The sequence below is a fragment of the Trachemys scripta genome, chromosome 16, assembly GCF_013100865.1.
Source record: "Trachemys scripta elegans isolate TJP31775 chromosome 16, CAS_Tse_1.0, whole genome shotgun sequence".
NCBI lineage: Eukaryota > Metazoa > Chordata > Testudines > Emydidae > Trachemys > Trachemys scripta.
In genome coordinates, this window is record NC_048313.1 from 12,133,166 (window position 1) to 12,156,626 (window position 23,461).

Here is a 23,461-nt window from a genome sequence, read left to right on the forward strand (position 1 = left end):
ATGGGGGTGGCTTGAAGGCATCTCAGTGCCCTACTTTCATGGAAACAAATGATCCAAGTGTTATCACTACACAAAAGGAAGGGTGTGGTCTTCAGTGGACAGATGCTCCTCTAACCCGACATGCTCCTCGGCTGTCCAAAACCACAGGGGCCCCGCCCTGCCCTTCTTCCTTCCAAGAGAGGTAAAGGCTTGGTGACATGCAATGCATCGTGGGTGAAATTCACACCTGTGCACCAGGCCTCTGCGCCACGTAAGATCTCAACAAACGTGAAAGCGGGATGTCAGTGGCACATTTGCCTTGGGTTGGCCCTTCCGTCTTGTGTGTCAATCATCCAGTTGAGACCTTAAAAGCCAAGGTGCTGGCTGCTCCAGGTGGACGTTAAGGAGTTCCCATGCCCTCCTCAGTGCCCCTGCCCACACTTTCTCTTCCTGCCCATGCTCCGTTCGGGAGAACGAGAGCGCATCTAGCAGCCAGAGCACCAGGAGTCAGGACTCCTGGGTTCCATTCCAAGCTCTGCCACTGAGTTTGTGCGCCACCTTGGGCAAGTTTCTTCACGGGTCTCAGTCTCTTCATTGGTAAGAAAAGGGATGATACTAAATAATACCGCCTACCTCACAGGGTGTTGCGAGGCTCAGCCAACCTTTGCAAAGCACTTGGAGACTCTCTGATAAGAGGTGCGACCAGAGTGCAAACTATTCCTATTGTCCAGCAGGGAATGGCTGTCCTCCACCCCAGGGCTGGATGCATTTCAAGGGGTGGTGTGTTAATCTAATGGCAGTTTGCAGGGGGTGTTCAGGATGAAAGAAGCTCTTAAATGAAAAGCTAAAATATTATCAGCTACAGGCCAAAGAACACCCACAGATTCCTAGGTTATTGCTACGCTGACAGCCTGAAGCAGGACAGAACTAAACCCATCCGCTGTGCGCAGACATGTGCTAACAAGGTTGCCACTTATCGCATTACATGAGATCTAAAGCACAGTGGATTCTGAGCACCTGGCAAAGTCCTCAAAGATCAGATCACTCAGCCCCACAGCATTAGACTGGACACGTGCGACTCCGCCTGGACATGTGCTTTTGAGGCATCAGTTGAAGGAGATGAGCAGGAGACCTCTAGGTTCTCACAGAATCAAGACCCCAACAAAACAAGACACTCTGCCCCCCCAATCCTCCCACTGGGGAGTGGAGGGCAGAGAGGATGACCCCCACAGGACAGACGTTCGTCACATCACTTCGAGCCTGGCCAGAAGGCAGACAGATTCCACCGTGATGGGAACCTGGGTAGAACAGAATAGTTACGCCGAGTTCCACAGGGCAGCACGACAACGCCCCGACAAACACAGACTGAGGGTTATCCCCACTGGACGGACGGGAAATGGAGGCGGAGAGAGACGCTACATTTCTGGAAGGGACCTCTAATTTCACGTGTCCACCCAGCACTCCAAACTAAGTCAGTCGGAGCTGTGGGTGCCCAGCCCCTCAGAAAGCCGGCCCCAGGTGCCTCCAGGTGGGCCAGCTAACTTGGTGGTTACTTTTGCAAACACAGGCCTCGGTGACTTGGCTGAGGTCAGCCAGGGGCAGGGCTGGGAGCAGAATCCAGGGGCCCGGTGCTAAACGCTACAATGCCACGCTGGCCCTCCTCAAGAAGCAGCCCTGGGGAAGTGGCTTTAAGCCGCCATTATGCCCTGGGGACACCGAGCTGTGCCAGGGACTGGACTGACCCCAGGTTTAAATTACAGCTGGGGGTGCACTAACTGGTGGCAGTCTCTGGGGGGCTCCGTTGCTGCCCTGAGCCGCCCAGAGCCTGTGTGGCACCAGGCGAGGGGCCTGCGTGCCCTGTCATGCCCCCCGCCGAGGGGTTCGTGGGGGAGGGCAGCACAGGGTCTCACACAGCAGGCCTGCGCTGGGCAATTCTCCTCTTGCAGCCGCAGCAGCGCAGAGAGGCTGGACCTGGCAGCGGAATCCTGCTCTACGGCTTGGCCCATGGGGAGTGTGCACCGTGAGGCATTTACCTGCTTTCCAGTGCGGCCGGTCTGCCTGCCTCAAAGCTGAGCTCGCGGGCAGGGACGGGTCCACTCAGGAGCAGGCTGGCCCACATCACCACCCTCCGGGTCTCCAACTCAACTGTTTCAAACCACCAGGAACCACTGACGGCGTGTCTGGGAAAGTGCTTTGTGTGGCAGTGGCTGAGTCCTGCAGCTGCTGGCTACATTCCACCGCACAAGAGCAGCGGGGGCTCGACCCAAGAACTCCAACCTGTCCCTCACATGCCTCTGGTACAGAGCAGCCCCCGCTGGCCCTCTCGCTGAGCCCCGAGAGGAGGAAACAGGGTGCCTACGTACTCCAGCATGGTAAATAGCCACTGAAGCTCCTAGCAGGGCAGAGAGCTGCAGTCTTTCCGCAGGGCCCTCGCTAGTCCGCGGACCATTCCTGGTTGCTTCTGAGCTGGGAGTAACCTGGATTTCATGAGCTGTAAATAACCCCAGCGGGAAATGAGCTCTGGAACCGGTGGGGGTGGGGTCTAGTGCTGTGTGCGGGTGAGAGACAGAGAGCCTGTGTGTGAACGCTAAAGAATGAGAAAAATGCTAACTCCCAAGAGCAGCAGAGTCACTCCAGCCCTCTCTGCATGTCTAAACATTTCCTATTTCTGCAGCACCCCCCGCACACCGCCCCACACGCACACCCCGCACACCCCTTTCTGCTCACTCTACTCACTGCAGTGACTTTCCCTTCGCCTGACAAGTTCAGCTGAATTGGTAAAACTAGAAACACAAAACAGGGATGGAGGGATTCAGGGTGCTGGACTCCCTCAGGCACCTTTGAAGGCCTAAGCCGGCCCTAGGGTGACCAGGTATCAGGTTTTCGACCAGCACACCCGAAAAGGGACCCTGGCGGCTCCGATCAACATCGCCGACTGGGCCATTAAAGGTATGATCGGCGGTGCTGCGGGGCTAAGGCAGACTATCCCTGCCTGTCCTGGGGCACCACGCTGCACCACAGTAAGCCCGGCTCCTAGGCAGGGGAGCCATGGGGTTCTGCGTGCTGCCCCAGCCCCGAGCACCGGCTCCGCACTCCCATTGGCCGGAAACCGGCCAATGGGAGCTGGGGGGGACTGTGCCAGCAGCGGGGAGAGCAGCACGCGGCGCCTCCTGCCCCCCCTCCACCTAATAGCGTCGGGCCTGTCGGCTGCTTCCGGGGTGTGTGCAACACGGTGTCAGGACAGGCAGGCAGCCTGCCTTAGCGCCCCTCCCCCCACCCCCGTACCGCTGACCGGGATATGCCCCAGGTAAGCCCACGCCCCAACTTCGAGCCTCAACCCCCTGCCCCAGCCCTGAGACACCCCCCCCCCAACCTGGAGCCCCCTCCTGAACCCCCTCATCCCCGGCAGGGCCTCAGGAAGGGGCGGGGCTAGGGTGTTCAGTTTTGTGCCATTAGAAAGTTGGCAACCCTACCTAAACCTCAGCATCCATCTACACCACAACAATGGAGTCCAGGGCCAGCCTGCACCACGGTTATCCCCCGAGGCAGGTACAACATGCTTCTAGTTGCAGAGAAGGTTCCAGTCTCTGGCACCAGCAGCTCTTGTCACCTTCTAAAGGCGCTTGCCCAGTTTTGGAACACGGTTAAAACCCCTGCTCCTCGATCTAACGGAGCTGGGTTTGTGACCTGGCCAGGGGCTAACAGGATGGTGACCAAGACCCCTTGAATCTCTTGTAATGGATCCTAAATCAGCGCAAGTCTGATTAACTGAAAAAACACTGGGAGGGGGACTGAATAAACTCAGCTAATCTAGGTAGTTTTCACTGCAACTGAGACACCTCAGAGGCCATCGGTTCAGGTAACAGAGAGCGCGGGGACAACTGACGCTCAGCTAAGCAAGGGCACACTGCACCTTTCGGTTTTAAAATAAAGTAACCCCCCCCCCCCCCCCCCGGAACATTTTAAACTAACTGAAGATGCCATTTTAAATCCTCTGTCTGTCAATAAAGTCGTGTAGCTGGAACCCTGAACAATGACAATGAAAATTTTGCCTGAGTAAAGACAGCAGGATTTTCCCTGGTATTTATTTATTGCCCCAAGAAAGAAATGAAGAGGTTAAACAAGGGCCCAGGTCATCCTGCAGGAGACTGATTGGGGCTTTGGGTTGGTTTTGATCTCAGGTACGTAGGTGTTAATCCAGAGTAAGTCAATTGGCTTTTAATGCAGCTACTTCTGGATTTACCCCATTAAATTTCTGAGGAAAACCAAAATCCTTCAGTTGCCAAAAACCTGAATAAATAAAGTAAAAAAATACAACATTAAAAAAATGTCAATAGAAATCATAGGGTTCGAAGAACCGCAAGGATTTCTGTTTGTCGATTAACCGCCCCTGAACATTGACTGAAAGTGGAGATTTCCCACTTACATTTCTGTTTGGACAACAAAGCCTATCTTCACAGTCAAAAGCATTTAACATAAAATTATGACCAGCTCCACTTCCCTCATTAAGGAAATTTGTGCCGGTGTCACGACAGCCTTGGAATCACACCAGGGACGCCCCCAAATGCAGACAGACACAAGCACAAAGGGACTCACACTGAGGCAGTTCATTTTGGTATGTGACAGGGCGAAGCTGCCCGGCTACGCACCTATGCAGCACGGCCACATTACAGCTTTGCAGCGAGGTAGGCATAACAGTGGGGTTCTGCCCACGTGAATTTCCTTAATGCAGACAGGGCCTCTGTTGGCTCGGAGAATCCATTCACCACTCTGGGTTGGGTTTACCCTATTAAACAACAACCAAGCTCCCTCCCCATCTTGGAATCTGCCAGGTCAGGAGATATTCTCGAGACCCAGACAGCAACTGTATCACTCAATGAGCTGCCTACGATTTCTCCTGCCACTAAAAGCTCAGGGACTGGTGCCCAGCAAAGCATGAGGGATATTCAAAAGGCAACCCGCACCATGTCAAGGTACAGTCAGTAGGTGGAGAATTGACCCTGGAGGATGAGAGAGGAAAGTCCCCATCAGTCCTAGCAGAGTTTTTGGGGTGGGGGGAGGGAGCTGTTTGCAGCCCTGTTATCCTAACGAATTAACAAGCAGCCGCTTGGATCGCAGGACCCGGCGCAGCAGCCCCCTCTGCGTATTCATTGTGCTGTGCGAGCCAATGACAGCCCGTCTCTGGGAATTTACAAACACTGGACAGAGACCCAAGGGAGGGAATTAACACATTTGAACCACTCAACCTGCAACTAACAAAGCCCAAAGGCTAATACAGGGGAAGAATAGGCAAGGCTTGGGGGGCGTGGAGGGGGGTGTGGAGTGGAGGGTAGGGGGGCGGCAAACAGAGCGATGAAGCCACATGCTTTCTAGGATGGATTATTGATCCTGTTAGAAACCCGCACCGATTTCCTGTGTCAAATGAGAGCACGCTTTTCTCAAGTAGCTCTTTCACCTGTCACAGGGCGTCGTGCCAGAATCTTTTATTTGGGGGGGAGGGTGGGTGGTAGCAGACAAGGGTTCATACATCACCGAATTCATTATTAATATTGCAGCAGCTCCTAGAGGTTTCAAACCTGGGACTCAGCGCCCCTTTGAGTGGGCTGCTGCACATACACGCGATGAAGAGACAGTGCCCCTGCTCCAAAGCACGGACAAGCTGAGCCCTTCAACACTAGGACTATTTTAAAGCCAGTGCAAACAGAAACATGGGACTTGCCAAAGTGGATCAAACCCAAGGTCCATCTAGTCCTGTGTCCTGTCTCCCACAGTGGGCAGCACCAGAGGCTTCAGAGGAAGGTGTAAGAACTGTGCAGGAGGCAAATGTGGGATAATCTGCCCCTACATTAGGGTTCACTCTGCTCCCTAATCAGGAGACATTGGTTTAAGCCCTGAAGCAGGAGAGTCAATATCCCTTCTGCAAAATGGCTTGTTACTAATTATGGTAACTCTGGATTTCCTCAGTAGCCATACTAATGTCCAGTCCGTCCTGGAATCTTGTTACGTTCTTGTCCCCAATGACCTCCTGCAGCAGTGAGTTCCACAGCCTAATTCCATGTGTGAAACCATATTGGATTTAATCCATTCTGAACTTCTTCACCTTTTAATTTCATGGAGTGTCTCCTTCAGCTTGTATTACAGGACCAGGAGAACAGAAGCTCTAGCCCATTCAGTATTCGATACACTTCTATCACACCCCCTGCTATTTGACTCCTAAGGTAAGCAATGCACGGTACTGGCATAAGATGGTGCCACTTTCACTAATGTAGTCATGTTAATTGGACTGGTGCTAATTTCCCTAGTCTAGACAAGCTCCAAGTCTACATGGATAAATACATCCCCAGTGTAAGTCACTTAGAGATGGCAGAGTGATCCCCGGATATATTACGGCAATGGTGCCGAACAAGGGTTAGATCAGGAGAGGAAGGGAGATTCCAGTTACGTCGGGGATGAAGGCGTCTGTGTCACTGAAAATGTTTCTGATCATTTCAAATTCAATTCAATTCTTTGCTCTGCTGCTGACTTCCCGTGTGACCCTGGGGAAATCGCTTAGTCTCTGTGCCCCACATGTGCCAGGGGGATAGCAGCTTGGCCCTGGGTCACAGGGGGGTTGTGAAGAGAAGCACGTTAAAGGCTGTGAGGCACTCAGGTACCGTGGTGATGGGGGCCAGACAAGCATTCTAGCTAGAGAAATTGTGTTTTACTTGTAGTGCGATAGTGCCATGGACCAAGGACCCAACCTCTGACCAGGGCCCAGCTGCTAGGCCCTGTACAACCCCACAGTTCGGTCTGCCCAGGTAGGTCAGAGCGGCATCTCCTGAGTGTTTGAAAACTGAGCTCCCCCTTCAGGAAAACCACCCACCCACCTACCCACACCCACACGTACGTTAACCCACCTCAACTCATGGATCCTCCATGTCCCACAGGGAATCCTTCATGCCCTTCCCAGGGGTCGTGCCCCACACTGAGAAATGGTGGGACATAGGGCTGGCATGGGGCTTAGATCCTGCCAGGTGCTAGAGCCCACGACTCCTTCCAACTCCTCAGCGGTTCAGGCCCTGGTAGTGACACCTGCGGCCTCCCCCATCAGGAGCCTCGCAGAGTGTAATGAGTTCCCTCTGGGGGGCGTTAGGCCCCTCCAAGAACCCTTTGTTCCCCACCAGCCTTCTGACTCATTTTTCTTTTCTGCAGGCCATCCTGGCAGCCTGAAAAGCCAGGATCCCCGCAGCACTCCATTCGCAAATGGCTTTTCCATTCCATTCGCTAGAATATTCTCCTTTGGAATTTACACACCAGCTACTGTCTGAGGATCTCAAAGCACTCACTGCATTTTTGTCACTCCCATTTTACAGACTGGGGAAACCGAGGCACGTAACTTTCCAGATGTACTCAGCACTCCCATTGCTCCTAGTTAGGCGTCAAAATAAGTGGCCAGATTTTTCATGAGAGCTCAGTGCATTGGGGGGGCTGCGCTTTTGTGAAAACCTGGCCCAAACTGTTGCAATGTCATTCACGAACACTGGGTATTTGGTGCTGTCAAGTGTCAAAAAATCATTGGTCAGATCCCAAATGAGATTAATTTTTTTTTAATCAGTGGTTCTTTTGAGTCGTTTTCATGTTTCTGAGCCTTGGGGATGTATTTCTTTCTCATTTTCAAGCTTTTCTCTGCGACTACAAGGGCTAGAAACTTCTGTTAAAAATGAAAACTGAGACTCTAATGCAATCTCCTGATCTCAACAGCTGGGGCTTTAAGCAAAGCATTAAATATTGCAAGACTCGCGATGAAATCAAGTTGGTAACGCTGCGTACTTGGAAACCAAGCTCTTTAGAAAATCTGACTACAAATCGCACAGAGCATGAAGAATCATGACTCCTTGAGCTTCCCAACCCTTACGCTCTTCCTTGCTATGGGGTCTCTTACACAACCCCTTTGAGCTTTCCTCTCTCACCGCCCACCCACCCACATGCTGTTTAGGGCTTCCGCCTTCACTTCTGCACTAGAACGGTCTCTATTTCAGAGCGGTGGCACTTTATTCTTGGCTCGCATTCTGTTAGGCTTGAAGCGCTGTGTTGCATCAATATAATTGTTATTGTCAATGAGCAGCAGAGGCAGGAACGGAACCCAGGAGTTCCAGCGGTCAGTCCTGTGCCCCCACCGGTAAGTGTAATATCGTCCTGTTAGACTGTATGTTCTTTGGAGCAGGGACTGTCATTTGCCAGACATTTATGCAGCTCCCCGCACTATGGGGCAAACTTGACCAAGGATTCTAAGCACTACTAGAGTCCACTTACCCTAGGGTTTTATACTGCACCCTAACATCAATGTAAGACAATAAATACCCCCCTTTTCGAGTGGAATAGGTGGTATTCCCCCAAATACAGACCATGACTGGGGCTCACTGCAGGTTGTCCTGCAAGCTGCATGCATGAACGCTGAGATTTCTGTATCGGAGAAAGGTAGCGTTTGCCAGTCGTAGCACCAGCTGCCTTCCCCGTCGTTTGCTGTGGGCATCCATAAGAATACACAGTGCAATGCAGCACCATCATTGCCTCTGTTCTGACTCCCCACTCCAGACCTTACACCACACAACCTCCTCTGACTCAGACACTTCCCCACAGGGCCACAGCAGCCTCCCTTTCCCAGTGCCATGGGATCATGGGGTGAAAATCTGTACCGCACCCCACAGCGCCGTGCGAGGCTGCGCGGCTCCGTCCAACTGGCAAGACACTATTGATTGGGCCAGGGCTATTCTAGTCTCCCAGAGCTAATCTTAAGGCAGAAATAATTAATTTTCCTCTCTTTTCAGCAGCCGCTCATTAAAAAGTAATCACCTTGTAAGAGGAGGATGCGAATAGCCCAAGGTCAGATACATAATCACATTATTTCTGGAACACGTACCTAGCTCACACAGAATAACCACCAGCTGCCAGGCCACAGCCCGGTTACATCACTGTAAATCCACGGACTTCCACGGACTTACTCCGGATTTACACCAGTGAAATTAAGAGATCAATCTTGCCTCGTGGCTTGAGCTGCTCAAGGCACAGATTATGATGATGCAAAGCAGAATATGCACAAACTAGTCTCCTACCCTCAATACAGAGCTGGGGGCATTACCACCTCACTGAGCCTCGCAGCATGCACAACCAGAAGGAAACTAGCCCCTCTGTATAAAACACCGTTCTACTGGGGATGAGACCAAACAATAGGGCTTCCCCTGCAGGACAGGCAAAGATGGTCGTGTGGCTAAAGTAGCAAGGTTGGGAGTGTGGACTCCTGGTTCTACTCCCATCTCCGCTGCAGACTCGGTGCGTGACCTTGGGTGAGCACCTTTGTCTCTCCACTCCACCTGTGGAATTCCTGCTCATTGGACCCTGCCCCACCTCTGCTCAGTTCGTACCATTCCCACGTGCCTCAGAAACATTTGCACCAATGCAAAGGATTCTGGGACCCATTTGGGCGCTAAAAGGTAGATGAACAAGCATCACCAGGGGAACCTCAGCATGGCGGGGGATGTGATACTGAAAGGGGATGGTAAGCTGGCAGTGGAGAGATGACCTAGGTATCAGGAGAACATGGCGTTGGCGATGCTAGTGGTACGTCCACGCTGCAATCATGGGGCTTGGATGTCACTGCAGCTCGTGCAGACATACATGAGCTGGCTTTAACCTAGCTGGCTGGATACTGGAGCCAGGGGAGCAGGAGCTTCGGCATGGGCGTGGGACACTGAGTAATTTGCTGCTCCGGCCCCCAAGCTCGCTCGATTAAAGCTAGCTCAGGTGTGTCTATGCCCCGTGATTGCAGCGTAGACACACCCCAGGTCTCGGGGGCACTTGCACAAAACAGATGGAGAACATCCCACTGCCAGAGGTACCATTCAGAGGTGTTCGGAGCCACAGGTCTTCCCTAGATCATCCCTCTGCAATTTAAATGCCCGGGCACCTTCTCCCAACATCCTTTCTATATGCCACGCCTTGATTGGTTTGAATCTGGACTGAGCATTCATCAAACAACCCCCTCTTCGGATGATGCTAAGGCCTGAGCATTTAACGTCTTCTCAGGTGACTATAAATCCATTCAGGGCATAAAGTTCTCCCGTTCCATGTTATTTACTCACCTTGGACATCAGGGCTCTAGCCCAGACAGGTTCCCAGGAGAGGCGTCAGGGAGGGGGAGAGAGAGGACATCAAGGATAGTTCTACCCTCCCCGTTCGCCACGTGATGAACAAGCATGAAGAGGTTTAGCAAAGTTCAACCTATTCATGAGCCCCCGTGGCATGTTCTTATTTTAGCAGATTTATGGCTTTAATGCGCGGCCAATTCAGCGCTCCCAGGGAGGAGGGAAGAGTGGGGGAGCCCATGGGATGCTGCAGGGAAGATGGGGGAGCAGCGCCCAGAGCGGGGAGCAGGGGAGTGACGCTGCTGGGCAGAGCTGAACGCATCCCAGGTGGATACTGCACTATAAGAATGTGCACTGACCAGGGCTCCCTGCAGTTCCCCCCAACCCCCTTCTCTCTCGCTTCCAGTTTTTATTTTTTATTCTGATTTATTATTTTTTACCCTCTCCCTTTCCTATGAAAACAGCACCCGGCCTCTGGTTCTGGCTTCAAGGGTTTCACTGTTTTTATTTCCCTCCCCTTCAGGCCACAGCTCAGCTCCTGGAAGGCCAGGGCCCAGTTCCATTTGCACCCGCGAGACTGGAAGCCTTTCCCTCCTTACCGCGCACAGAGAGCCCCGCTGGCGTGGAGCTCGGCCAGCCAGGTCTTCCCGAGGCTCCAAAAGGAGACGCGTGAGTCTCACCGTTCTGTTGAACGCACGGGGCCACTCACACCATCTCCGAGGGGAAGGAGCTCTCAGGCCCCCCACCCCGTTCCTCACCACTGCAGGCTGCGCCCCCAACCACCGAGTATGCAGTGCTTGCTCCAGTCCACTTCCATTCCCTCGGGACACCGCTCCACCCTGGCTCTCCCCCGCCAGAGCCGGCCTATGTCGCCCTTCGCTTAATTGCATCCCCTGGCCCCTGGTCATACGACCCCCCGTATCCTCCCCCCATGATGTTCATGCCACAGCCTCCCATCTTGGCTTGGCAGGCTCCCCAAAGACCTCTTGAGCTAATGCAGTCACTCTGCTAGCTGAGGGGAAGAAGTCACACACCTTTCCAGGGTTCCTGACAGTTTTCACACCCCCTAACCGTCACCAAGCTAAATGTATTCAGTCATTTCAGTTTCCACAGGAGACGTCCTTTCTCCCAACCATGACGCTGTTGGTGTTCTTCCCCAAATCCCCCCCACATTGGATTCTATCGTTCTGGTCCTGGGCGGCCTAGACCAGAAAGCAGAGAGCTCCATTCAGCCACTTCTCACCAACAGGGGACACTCGGCAAATCTGAAGTCATTCCTGTTGATTCCCTTCGTAAGACGCTTTGAGATCCAGAAATGACAAGGGCAGCACGTGTTGTGTTATTACACAGACACATCCCCGAGGATGAGTGATAAACACAGTGCAATGCCCCCCACCCCCGCACTTGGGTTTGAACCCAAGGAACTCAGGGGCTAGACGCATACGGTTCTAATGCTTGAACTAAGCCGCTACAGTCGACTCTGATTCTCTTACATAGACCAGCCCCCAAAGAGAATCATAGAATATCAGGGTTGGAAGGGACCTCAGGAGGTATCTAGTCCAACCCCCTGCTCAAAGCAGGACCAATCTCTAACTAAATCCCCAAATCCCTAAATGGACCCCTCAAGGATTGAACTCCCAACCCTGGGTTTAGCAAGCCCAGAGCTATCCCTCCCCCCAAATTCTTTTAGTATGGGATGTCAGAGGAAGCTGGGGGCACCTAGATCCTGCTGCACTATGTGATGGCAAGCACAAGCCAGCCAGAATGCACAAGAAACCCGCCAAAGCACAAAGCCGCTTTGCTTCCCTCCGAAATGACAAACGTTGAACAATACGAACATTTTTGCATCGTTCCAAGTGGTATTTTTTGCATTGTCCCATCTGCTCTGTTTGTTATGTTTAATGCTGATGTCACAGTATGGGGGGGGGGATGATTCTCCCTGTACCATTTACACCCGTGGGTGTCAACATTCCTCAGTGGGGTCAGTGATGACACAAGGTGCAGGGCAACAGAAAATCAGGCTCCCTATTTATTAGGCAGAGAATCAAGCCCACAGCAACTTAACCCAGTTCAGACATAGCAGGACATTCCCAGCCCAAATCGCAGTGAGGCACAAGACAGCTGAGATTCTGAGCTGCCCATTGGCTGACAGAGCTCCTCCTAGTAGAGTGGTGTGAATTGCAGGACATCACCTTCAAAACACACTCAACCTCTGTAACCTCCAGTACACAGCCCAGGTTAGGAGCGCATCACCCCTGGCCTTTAATTACATATTTCTGCAACCATTAGTCCTGGTGCCATCAATTACTCCTACATTTACCAGAGCATCAGGATTCTAGCCAGCAGTCCAGGACTTCGTAGATTACCCGCCCCACAACTTATCTGTCAATTGTCACTCTGTGTTTGCCTAGCGTCCAATGCCTCTCTAGCCTTTACTACTATGCATGGCAGCACATGCATCCTCCCCCCCCAAGCCCCCGACACACGCACTGCTACCCACTTTGCAACCCCTTCCTTTCAATTCTCCCTTTCTATGCAAGGATTTTTTAACACACACATAAAAGACTTTAAAACCAATACCTTCTGATCCAGTCCTGCACTATGAACGGGGCATCACCACAGTAGGGCTTTATCATTCGCCCAGTCGGTTTCAATCACGCTCATTTCCTATACCTCTTTACAACTGAAATCGTTTCCCTCTTCCCATCAGTGCTGTATGGCTGCTCCCATATCATCCTGCTCGCTAAGGAATCGGGATTCTAGCAGGGCGTTGAGTACTTTGCTCATGACCGCTGTGAGCTCTGGGATGCAGCTCTCTCCGCTCTGTTATTGTAGGGTAGGTTGCCCATGTAAGCTAGGTTGGTAGCACTTGTTTTGTTGTTAAGGAGCGCTTCAGCATAGCACAGTGCATGGGGTACATGGCGTTTACGAACAGACCTATCATGAAAAAGGACAAACAGAGATGGGGGTGGGCTTACGAACCCATCATGGTCCCTTTAAGACCAGAAATCAATCACAACTTTTTACCACAGGCTCACTGGCCAAATCTTTTTTCCTTTAAAAGGCCGAGTCAGAATCAAGGATGAGCGCCCAGAAGACAGCTATCCTTGCCTGGCAAGAACCCCACCCCCAAAGAAGGGAACCAGCTGAAGAGTTCACTTGGGCATGTAGGTTATTGAGATCTATATTGTTCAGCTTACGAGGAAATACGGCTGTGAACAGAAGAGTCCAAGTATCTGAAGGCAGCCGCATCCCAGGCCAGGTCTACACTACCCCCCTAATTCGAACTAAGGTACGCAACTTCAGCTACGTGAATAACGTAGCTGAAGTTCGAAGTACCTTAGTTCGAATTAGTTCGAACTTACCTTGGTCCACACGCGGCAGGCAGGCTCCCCCGTCGACTCCGCGGTACTCCTCTCGGCGAGCTGGAGTACCGCAGTCGACGGCGAGCACTTCCGGGTTCGACTTATCGCGTCCAGACTAGACGCGATAAGTCGAACCCAGAAGTTCGATTTCCAGCTGTCGAACTAGCGGGTAAGTGTAGCCAAGGCCCCAGAAACAGATTCAATAATTTGGCAACTAACAGATGGTTTTTCAGAGACTTGTTTTTTTGCGAGGAGGGAGGTCCCTGGAATGGATCTACAGTAGACACTATTCATGAGCATGCAAGTGCTGCTTAGTGGGTCATTCCTGGGCTGAGAGTTGGGAGTCTCACAGTCCAGTCCCAGCTCTGCTACTGACTTGCTGGGTGACCTTGGGCCTTTCCCCTCTTACCCCTTGATTATTTACATTGCAAGAGCTGTCTCTTCCTAGGAGCCTATCTGGGCTAGCATAAAAGGTGGGTTTTTCAGAATTGATTAACAAGCACATTGTCAAACCCTCTTGTAGACAAGGCAAGTTGTAATTCAGCATGGGCTTAGCTGGGCTAAAGTACAACTTACCTTGTTGACATGAGAATTTTAGAACACGACAGCTCACATGTTCTTTATAGCCCCTCCCCTTTTATCTGAGTAAAGAGAAACCCTCTGTGTTTGTACAGCACCTTGCACAATAGGTTCCAGTCTTAGCTGGGGCCTCTGCTAGGATGTCAACTCTTTATGGAAGCCACTATCTTTTTGTTCCCCGATACAAACAATACTAGGCACTGCCATAATTTAATAATAAGACATCTGTCAATATTTAGTTCCATTATCTGGTTACTTAAGGGAATGGCTGTATTTTTTTTTCGCCGTGGGGGAGGGTGGGAGCGGAAGAAGGGAGACAATATTTAAATTTGCGTCTCTTCCTGATCTAGCCTATAATTCAGCAGTGTTTGTTAGGCCTTGGATGGGTTTATTAGGATCCCCATAAAGATCAGGAGTTCCTGATAAGCAACACAGGGCAGGCGCTATTGGAGGAAAAATTGTTCTGGCAGTCTGTACAGTTTAACGAACATTAACTACAGCTGAGGACAGGCCCCAAGGCCAGGTGGAGGATTTTACAACACCCTTCGTACACAGCAAAATAAACTCTGCAGCTCGGAGCTGGCTGTAACTTTAAAGCCCTGTTAAGGGGGATGGGAGGGGGAAAGGGGTCAGATCCTCAGCTGGTGTAAACAAGTGTCGATTCATTGACTTCAACAATGCGAGGCTGAGTTACATCCGTGGAGGATCTGACCAGGGTCTCTCATCACCAGGCTGAGACTGAAGAAGGTTTGATGATCAACCCTTGAAATGATGAGATGGAACAAGAGTCGACCCTGCTAGTCCCGTCCTCGCCCGCCACGCGCACAAGGCGACTCATGCTTTGCTCGGCCAGGTTTGCAGTCCAATCCAGCTTCCACGTCTGCCACATTCCATCGGCTCCCCTGACTCGTACCCGTGCAATCGCACACAGAGGGTGGAAGCGGAAGCTGCTAGAACGCCAGAAAGATCTGGCAGAACTGCTGATCTCTCAGCCTAACAGGCACTGGGTCCTAAGAAACTCTGTGTCCCGTCTGTAGCCCCCAGCACTCAGATCGGCCTTTCACTGCATGTTGGCTTTTCTGCAGGGAGGGGTGGGGGGGATTCCTTAGAACTACAGAACTGAGACTGAGAAAAATTCACAATCATCTAATCCAGTCTTCTTCTGTATGGTGGGAGATAGCCCAGAAATCTCTCTGTGTCTTAGCTGAGTACCTCACAAATCTTTAATGCATTTCTCCTCCCCACACCCCTGTGCCATTATCCCCACTGTACAGATGGGGAACTGAGGCTAAGGGACTGGCCTAAAGCCACATCAGCAGCCTACGGCAAAGAAACCTAGGCAAGGCGCTGCAGGACGGAGCGTTGGCGATTCTGCGCGATTCCCCAGCTGAATGAAACTCTCCGTTCAATGCGCCGCTGCGGTCAAAGCAGCAAAGGGTCAGGGCACATCACGCACGGGATGGCAACTGTGACAGAAGATGTGATAACGTCACGATCTAAATCGGAGATTGGCTCCATCCGGAACGCTGGGTTCCAGCGGATGGAAAGGACACCGCAGAACTGAGGGGGCCAGAGAAGGGCGATGAGAATGATAAGGGGCTTGGAAAGACTCTCTTCTGAAGAGACCGGGATAGTTACCTTAGAGGGGAAACCAGTGGGGACAGGACACAACGCTGAATGGGCTAGAGAAGGCAGATCAGGAGCGTCCGTCCAGCCTGCCTCCCAACACAAGCACACGGGGACATCCAATTAAATCCACCGGAAACACTTCCTCATGCAACGGGGAACTCTCTGCCATGCAATATGGTTGAGCCAAGAACGTAGTAGGATTCGAAGGGGGACCAAACATTTCTGGATAACGTGAATGTCCAGGGTTATCATGGTTCAGGCTAATGTAAATTTTGGAAGTGAGATTAAACCTCAGGCTTCCGAGTTCAAACCAATCTCTAGCTAAATGGTGGAGGAGATCTAAAGTGGGGCAGATTATCCCACCTCTGAAGCACCCAGAGGCCAAGTGCTTTGGGAATCTGGCCTTTACCTGCTCTGTGCCTCAGTTCCCTGCCTTAAAATGAGGTGCAGGGCAGGTGCAGTATCACCAGGACGACTCAGTGCAGAGAGCCCAAGGGACCTACTCCCGTGTACAAAGGCACATCCAGGCCAGCAAAGCTCGAGTTCTCAACAGAATTACCCTCAGCAGACAGGGCGCCAGGAGTCAGCCGACCTGGACTCTATTCCTGGTTCTTCCACTGACTCGCTGTGCGGACCTGGGCTAGTCACTTTGCCTCTGTTCGCCCTCCCACTCTTTGCCTGTCTTGCCTATCTAGAATGCAAGCTGTCCGGGGCAGGGACTTGTTCTACGTCTGTGCAGCACGAGGAGGCTCGGATCTTAGTTGGGGCCTCTTTGCAGTACCAGAATACGAATATTTCACAGTTAGTAACACGTCAAGCCATGAATGTGGTCCCTGATCCTGAGAGAAGATGAGCACCCACCGCGCCCATCGAAGTCAATGGAAGCGGTGGGTGCTCAGCGCCGCTCCGACTCAAGTCCTAGCCGCAGCAGCAAGGACAGCGATTGAGAACTCGCAGCAGACTTGCCTCCAAAGCACAAAGCCCCACATGAGACAAAGTCCGTGCTGCCCCTGCCTGCCCCGGACATGGCCTGTTTGCCTGCTCTCAATATTTACACTGAAGAGAATTTGGTTTTCGAGTCCCTTCATTCCCAAGGGGGGTGGGGACGGACATGGGACTTTTCTCCAGCCTGCAAAGAGTGAAATCGGTCCTGCGGGCGTTCCTTTCACGCACACAGCATGCAAAGCTGCCTCTGTCTTAACTCCCCTGTCCACTCCCTCCGAGCATCTAGCAACAGCTTCTTCTCTGGCTTTTCCCACAATATCCCCATTGTTGATGCAAGAGTCTCTTCCTCAGCTGATCCCGTCCTCTGGAAAATGCCCCCCTGTATCTCCGCTGCATCTGCTCACTCTGTAACACAGCCACGGTTATCTGAGTGCAGCAGCAGGAGGGTCTGAACATTGGACTTTCACACAAGAATAGCCAGAATTGTAACAGCTAATATTGACAAACATTTCAGATGAGAGATTAAACCTCGTGCTTCAGGGTTTAAGCCAATCTGTAACGACTCGAGACCTAACGTGGGGGGCAGATGACCCCACATCTGCCTGCTGTGGCGTTCTGGCACCTTCCTCTGAAGCATCTGGCGCAGTGCACTGGTCTAAAGCTCACTTGAGTCTGACCCAGTCCTATGTCCCTACATTCCACTGCAGCGAAGGACTGAATACAAGAGCCAGCCGCAGGAACAGGTGGTTATCCTCTATGGGTCCAGCCACTAGGAGGGGATGTGTAAAACTGGGCAAATGAGGACACATTGATAAGATGGCGGGCCCAGCATGAACACCAGTCAGTTCGGAGTGGCCTGCTGAAGCCGGATGCCGGGAGCATGCGCCGCATGGATGGAAAGAGGAGTGTTTTCAGCAGCCGGCTCCCACTGCACGTAACACAGGCACCAAAGCGATGATCGTTGACAGCCTGTAACTTGCCAAATCCGAAAGGACCTTCCTGAGGACAACCAAAGGCGCCCTCCGACCCCAGGCTGACGTCCCTGCCAAATTTCAAAGTCCCCGCTGCAAACCCGGGAATCATTAGAGCTTTTCAAAAATACGGATGAAAAGTGTCAGGCAGGCTTAATATGTGGGTGGTTAAAGCTCCTTCTCTGAATACAGGCACCCCATGCCGCACTGCATTTCCCTTTACGAATCCCAGCTCAAACGACACTTCCCCACCCCCCACTCCCGTCCCCAGTTGTGGATTATGACATTTCCCCCTCTAACAACTATATTTCCCTCAAGTTGAGGGGGAAGGAACGACAGAGGTTCGTAGAGCTCCAAAAACCAGAAACATCTGGCATAGGAACAAGCAGGGTTTGACCAAGTGCTATACCACAGAAGTCTGCAGCGGATCGTTTCTGCCCTCAGTAGCAGTGTGTTGGTACTGCAATTTTATTGTATTATTTATGCAATCAGGGATTGCATCTGAACAGGCAATCTTGTGGCCTCCAAACCAAAGACTGAACCACGCTCCTCATGAGAAGCTCTAATACAAGTCACATCCCAATCCGGATTTCACCAACATTTGGATCTGTTATTTTGAGGTTTCTAATAGAAACGGACTAATAATTACATCTCAGAAAACACAATCAGTTGTGTGTAATACACACACACACACACACCGTCCATACACACATGTACGTACTGTGGTGTCAAAAAGGGATACAAACACACACAGTAAATGGGCAGATGGTTAAGACTCATTGTAGGAATGGATAAAAGGGAAGCTATATAAAAAAATCCCAGAGCCCAGATAATCCTTGTTTACTATACCACAAATGTGCCTGGCGGTCTCCTCTCATTTTTTAGTCAAGAGTTATCAGCATAGCATTGGATTGGAGAATTCACGTCACTGAAACGCTGTTATTTTCCCCAAATAAGTCCCACTATGTTTGCTGGCCTGCTACAAGGTGCCATAAATAACAAAAACTGAACTGCACTTCATCAAACAAACAACAAAAGGGCATTTTGTGATGCACCATTCTACAGCAGAGTTTTTTAAAATGTTTTTGCTCGCTTACCAGATTGCAAAATCTGCAGTGGCTCTCCCAATCGTTAATGTGAATATGCAAGGCCCAGCTCTATATGCCTACCCCCACCCCCACCCCCACCCGGGTTTCTGAGCAACTCACAAACTCATGACTCTATTCCAAGTAGGGATGTATTGTTCTCTCTCGTTAACGGAAAGAAAACTGAGGCACAGAAAAATTAAGGGCCCAATTTTCAAGCGAGCTCAGATCCCACCTAAGTGAAGTGGTGGGACTGAGTCCCAGGCTGGTGCCTTCACCGCATAGAAACAATAGCTGCTTTAGTTATTACCTTGGACCAAGTTACAGGAGATGGGAATTTCTAAGCGGGAGGTACAGGAGAATGAAGTATTAGGGTCTGGAGCAGTACTAGGTAACTGCTGAAAACCAGCAGTGGTGTCTTTTACATGTGAAGAAAGTTGACTGCGGGTGTTTCAATATAAATCTTACTTTATGTTTCAAAGACAGTAATATTTCAGCATATCACAGAGCAAGCTGATTGTGCGCTGCCTGGGTACTGTGAACTGCCACACACCCCTGTGGGGCTGCATAAATGACAACTGTAATGAGTCAAGCTATAGCAAAACAACTGGACTGCAAGTGAGCCATGTATCCAGATCCTTGCACAGACAATGGGTTGCAGGCCACATCCTTGCGAGTTGCCTTTGTCCTCTGCAGATCTTTTATTCGTTCTGATTCACCTTTGCTATTTTAAGACTTAGTACTGACTTTGCAACCAAATACCTTGTTGAGATTTTTTGTTTACTTCTACTGCAAGGGAATCAACCAGTAGTAGTATTTATACCTAGTGGCCATCGCAGGGGCCCAAGGTGAACCACCCAAATCCATTTTTAGGCTCCTAAAATAGACCTGATTGTCAGAAGGTACTGAGCTCAATAGGAGTCGAGTGTAAAAAGAGGATAATAGTGATGAGTTGGAGCCTTCAAGCTACTTACTGAGGAGCCTAAATGTGGATTTAGGAGCCCAAATTGAGATCTCCACTTTTGAAACCCTTGGCCTCCATGTGTAGACGTATTTCAGTCTCGGTAAACCTGAAAAATATCATTAGGATCACCTCCTAGTAAAACTCCCTGACGTAGAGAGGTCAGAGGAAGACAGTTTTTGAACTCCACGTGTCATGAAAGCACTTTATTGACTAACGGTGGGAATCTAGCCTATGAATTTGTGCTATTTTCTCCATGAGGAAAAACCCTCCAGAAGCCCACCAGGGTCTCTGCTAAATCAAAACTGTTTGGTTATTTCCAAATATTCTGTAGGGCTTGTTTGGGGATTTTTAGTGCTAATCACATGTTTTAATTTGCTAATTCTCTTCCAGCTGATGACATGGAAGAAGCAATATGTCTGCAGAAATGGGAAATGAACTTTCTTAGGAAACAAGACGAAAGAGATTGAGAGAGAGAGGTTGCTCCAGCTTTACAGAACCCTTGTCAAACTGGCACCACGGTGCGGTCTGATTGCCTCAAATTGAAGATGCTATTAAAACCCCACTCAGAGGTCTGAAAGAAGCAAAAAGGTTGGGGAGAGGGGAGAAAACACCAGCTCCAGATAAGCAATTGTTAACATGATCCATATGGTACACAACTTGCCTTTCTGTTTAACCAAAATGATAATGGCAAAAGGAAAGAATGCAGAGGGTCTTCTAAAGGAGAATGGAGACAGAACAAAGGCTGCTAGCTAAACCGTTCCCTGGAGCTGAGTTAAAAGAAAACTAATTGTGAGAGAGGACCAGCAGCTTTCTGCTCCTTCATGGCTTAAGCCACACCAAAAACCCACCCCAGGATCTATTTCTCCTTTGCTAAATCGGATCTCATGCATTTTTATAATAAAAACAGCAGGCATTTAAGGAACTGTAGTTTCACTTTTGAAACAGAAACTCCAGATCCCAGCAGCAAAAAGTATTAACATAGGGCATTTTCATCATCATTAATTAGCTTTCGCAAAACCATCAGTGGTGAAAACGGGCACAGCTCCTTTGACTTCTGTAAAGTTTCTCCCTCTCACATCTGTGCTGACTTCAGGCCTGCATGGTTACATTATTTCAGGATTCTAAGGATTTTCAAAGGATACCATACAATGTGTGCCAGTCATTATCCCAAAAAGCCCTCGACAAGAAAATGTCCATAAACTCCTGCTAACGAGATCTAAAACAAATGTTTAACTCCACTGCATCTCTACCCTGCCAAAATGTTTAATTCAGAACAACCTCTGAGAACAAACACCCACATAAATTACACACTGGCACCCACACAAAACAAAATTCTACACCCCCCCCCCAACTCCCAGTCAACATTTGACGAGCACATAAAGAGCGATCCATAAAAACTCAAGGCCAGCAATCAGCCTGACCATGTGGAAAGATTTGGAAGGAAATTGGCGAGGTTTTTCCATAATACAAATGCATACAATCAATAATTCAATTATAGAGCCAAACCTAGTTATTTTAATCATTTTCTTCACCAAAACTGTACTGCTTAAAATAACCTTCTTCAATTAACTACATTAAGTGTTGGGGGATTTTTTCGTTCTGAATTTAGTTAAGCACATTTGTATCCTTCCAATTTGTTTGCGCTAAAAATTGTGATATTATTTATTATTTAGAATTCATATCTCACATTCCAAAGCAAAATGATTAGTCCCATAAGTCAGTACACAGGATCTGCAGAAGCACCAAGAAATTGACCATTTATTTAAATATATACATATATATACACCCACCATTTTTTGTGAGGTATCCTTTTTTTAACCTACTGTTTAACAAACCACTGTAAAATAAAAGAATTGTCTTCTACTTGTAGCAGGAAGAGGAACAAAAACCGGTAAGAATCAAGGAAAAATCTTCCTAGCTTTAAAAAAATACTGTATTTAAATTTAATTCTACAAAATTTGAATAGGCCAGTGCTGTCCCATGCCTGGCTGATTAGCTTGGCAATTAAGAGGGAGGGAGTATGTGGTGTTGTTCTTAGAAGGTACATGATCTTCCGCTCTCCCAATAAACACATTTATAGCATGCTCTGGAACCATTCACTCCCCATACACATGTACATACTAACAGGAGTCATGCATGGACATTGACATGAATACATGCCCCTGAGGCCGTGGGGGGGGGAAGGAATGTTCTGAGCTGAGAAAGCAGAGATTCAGCTAACAGTCCATGATCAGAGCCCTTTGGGGGAGCTAGGGTTACTCGGCACACATGTGAGAGCAGCAGGTACGTCTCTGTACAATCCATACACAGTTCTGCTATCAACACAACCGCTAACCAAACAAACAAACATTCTTTAGGCTCCTACTCCCCACACAATCAGGCCTCCATGGATACTGCTCGCACCGCGCCTAATCCTGATTTAGACCCTTTCCCTCTTCTGTTAATTGGCCACCCTTCTACGCACCACTGAGTACAAGCCGGGGCGTCTAAAGGACTATGAAACACACAAAAACACCATACCGGCCAGCGGAGGAAGATCCTGCCATTTCTGCTGCACTGAGGCTCAGAATATTTGGGATCAGAGATGCTGGAGCAATTCGTACAGTGGGGGTGCTGAGAGCCACTGAACCAAACTGTAAACCCTGGATAGAATAGAAACCACGTCAAGCCAGAGGGTGCCGCATCACCCCAGGACCCGTAGTGCCAGCACCTATGTTTGGGATGAAGAGGAATGTGTGGCCAGCGCTTCTCTATCCATCCCGGTGACAGCCAGGTGACAATTCATAACAGGAACACCGGAACTGCCACCCTGTCCACATCCATGTCCAGCATCCTGGCTCTGCCAGTGGCCAGCACCATGGCCTTCTGATGACGGTAGAAGGTACTGAGGTTTACTCTCTCTTTCCAACTTTGTTGCATTACCTACTATAACTCTAGATACTCCTGATATCCAGATAAATCTCCAATCCCTTTCTGAATCTTGCTAAGTTTTGGCCTCAGACACTTCATGTGGCAATGAGTTCCAGGTGCTAATTATCTTTATTAATATTAATTTTCTTAAGTATCTTTTGGACAAGAACTTACACATCAAAATCCTTCCTGCTCTCTGTGGACATGAAAGATCCCATTAGCACTTTTAGGGGTTTGCATCCCAATGTGTTTATGTAATCACTTTCCTCCCACAATGGCTGGACAGCAAGCTGTGGGCACCAGTCTGACAGATGCTGTCCACCCCAGAAGTAGCTGCATTTCTGTAGCACTGTGACTATGAGATAACAGATGCTACAGAAATTTAAGACATTATTGTTTGCACCCAATCCTTTCGGAGCACATAGAATGGTCAGTGAGATCCGGCAGACAGCTAAACCCACCCCCTGGGGGACTAGAAGGAAATCCAAGTGCAGTGCATTATGCACCCACATCCCTTGCAGCCACCGAGGTAGGGACCTGGGCAGCTGGGCCTTTAATCACAGTGGCCAGGCTAAGAGAATGTATAATATACTGTCATCCCCACCCCCAAAGAATCCATGGGGGGCGGGGGGAAGCCCTTTAGCTACTGGTGGGTGCAGATGAGACGCTCTGGGTGAAGAGATCGCTCTGCCAGAACCAACATCCAACATGCTAGAGAATTCTGATCTCTGGTCCCGTGCAAGCCATGGCCCCAACGACCCCAGCTCCAATCCTGTGCATCTCGTCATCCCAACATGCACCCAGACCCTGCACCCCCCTGACCCCAACACACACTCAGCTCCTGCCCAGCCCTCTGCCTGGAACACAACGCCAGCCCCAGCTCTCCCCTCTCCAGCCAGGCACTGTGACCCTG

General features: G+C 50.2%; 1 protein-coding gene across 1 annotated transcript in view; it reads right to left on the minus strand.

The window, feature by feature from the left end:
- The window catches only part of FIGNL2 (fidgetin like 2), a 43,924-nt gene that overhangs the window by 19,888 nt on the left and 575 nt on the right, over nucleotides 1-23,461 (minus strand).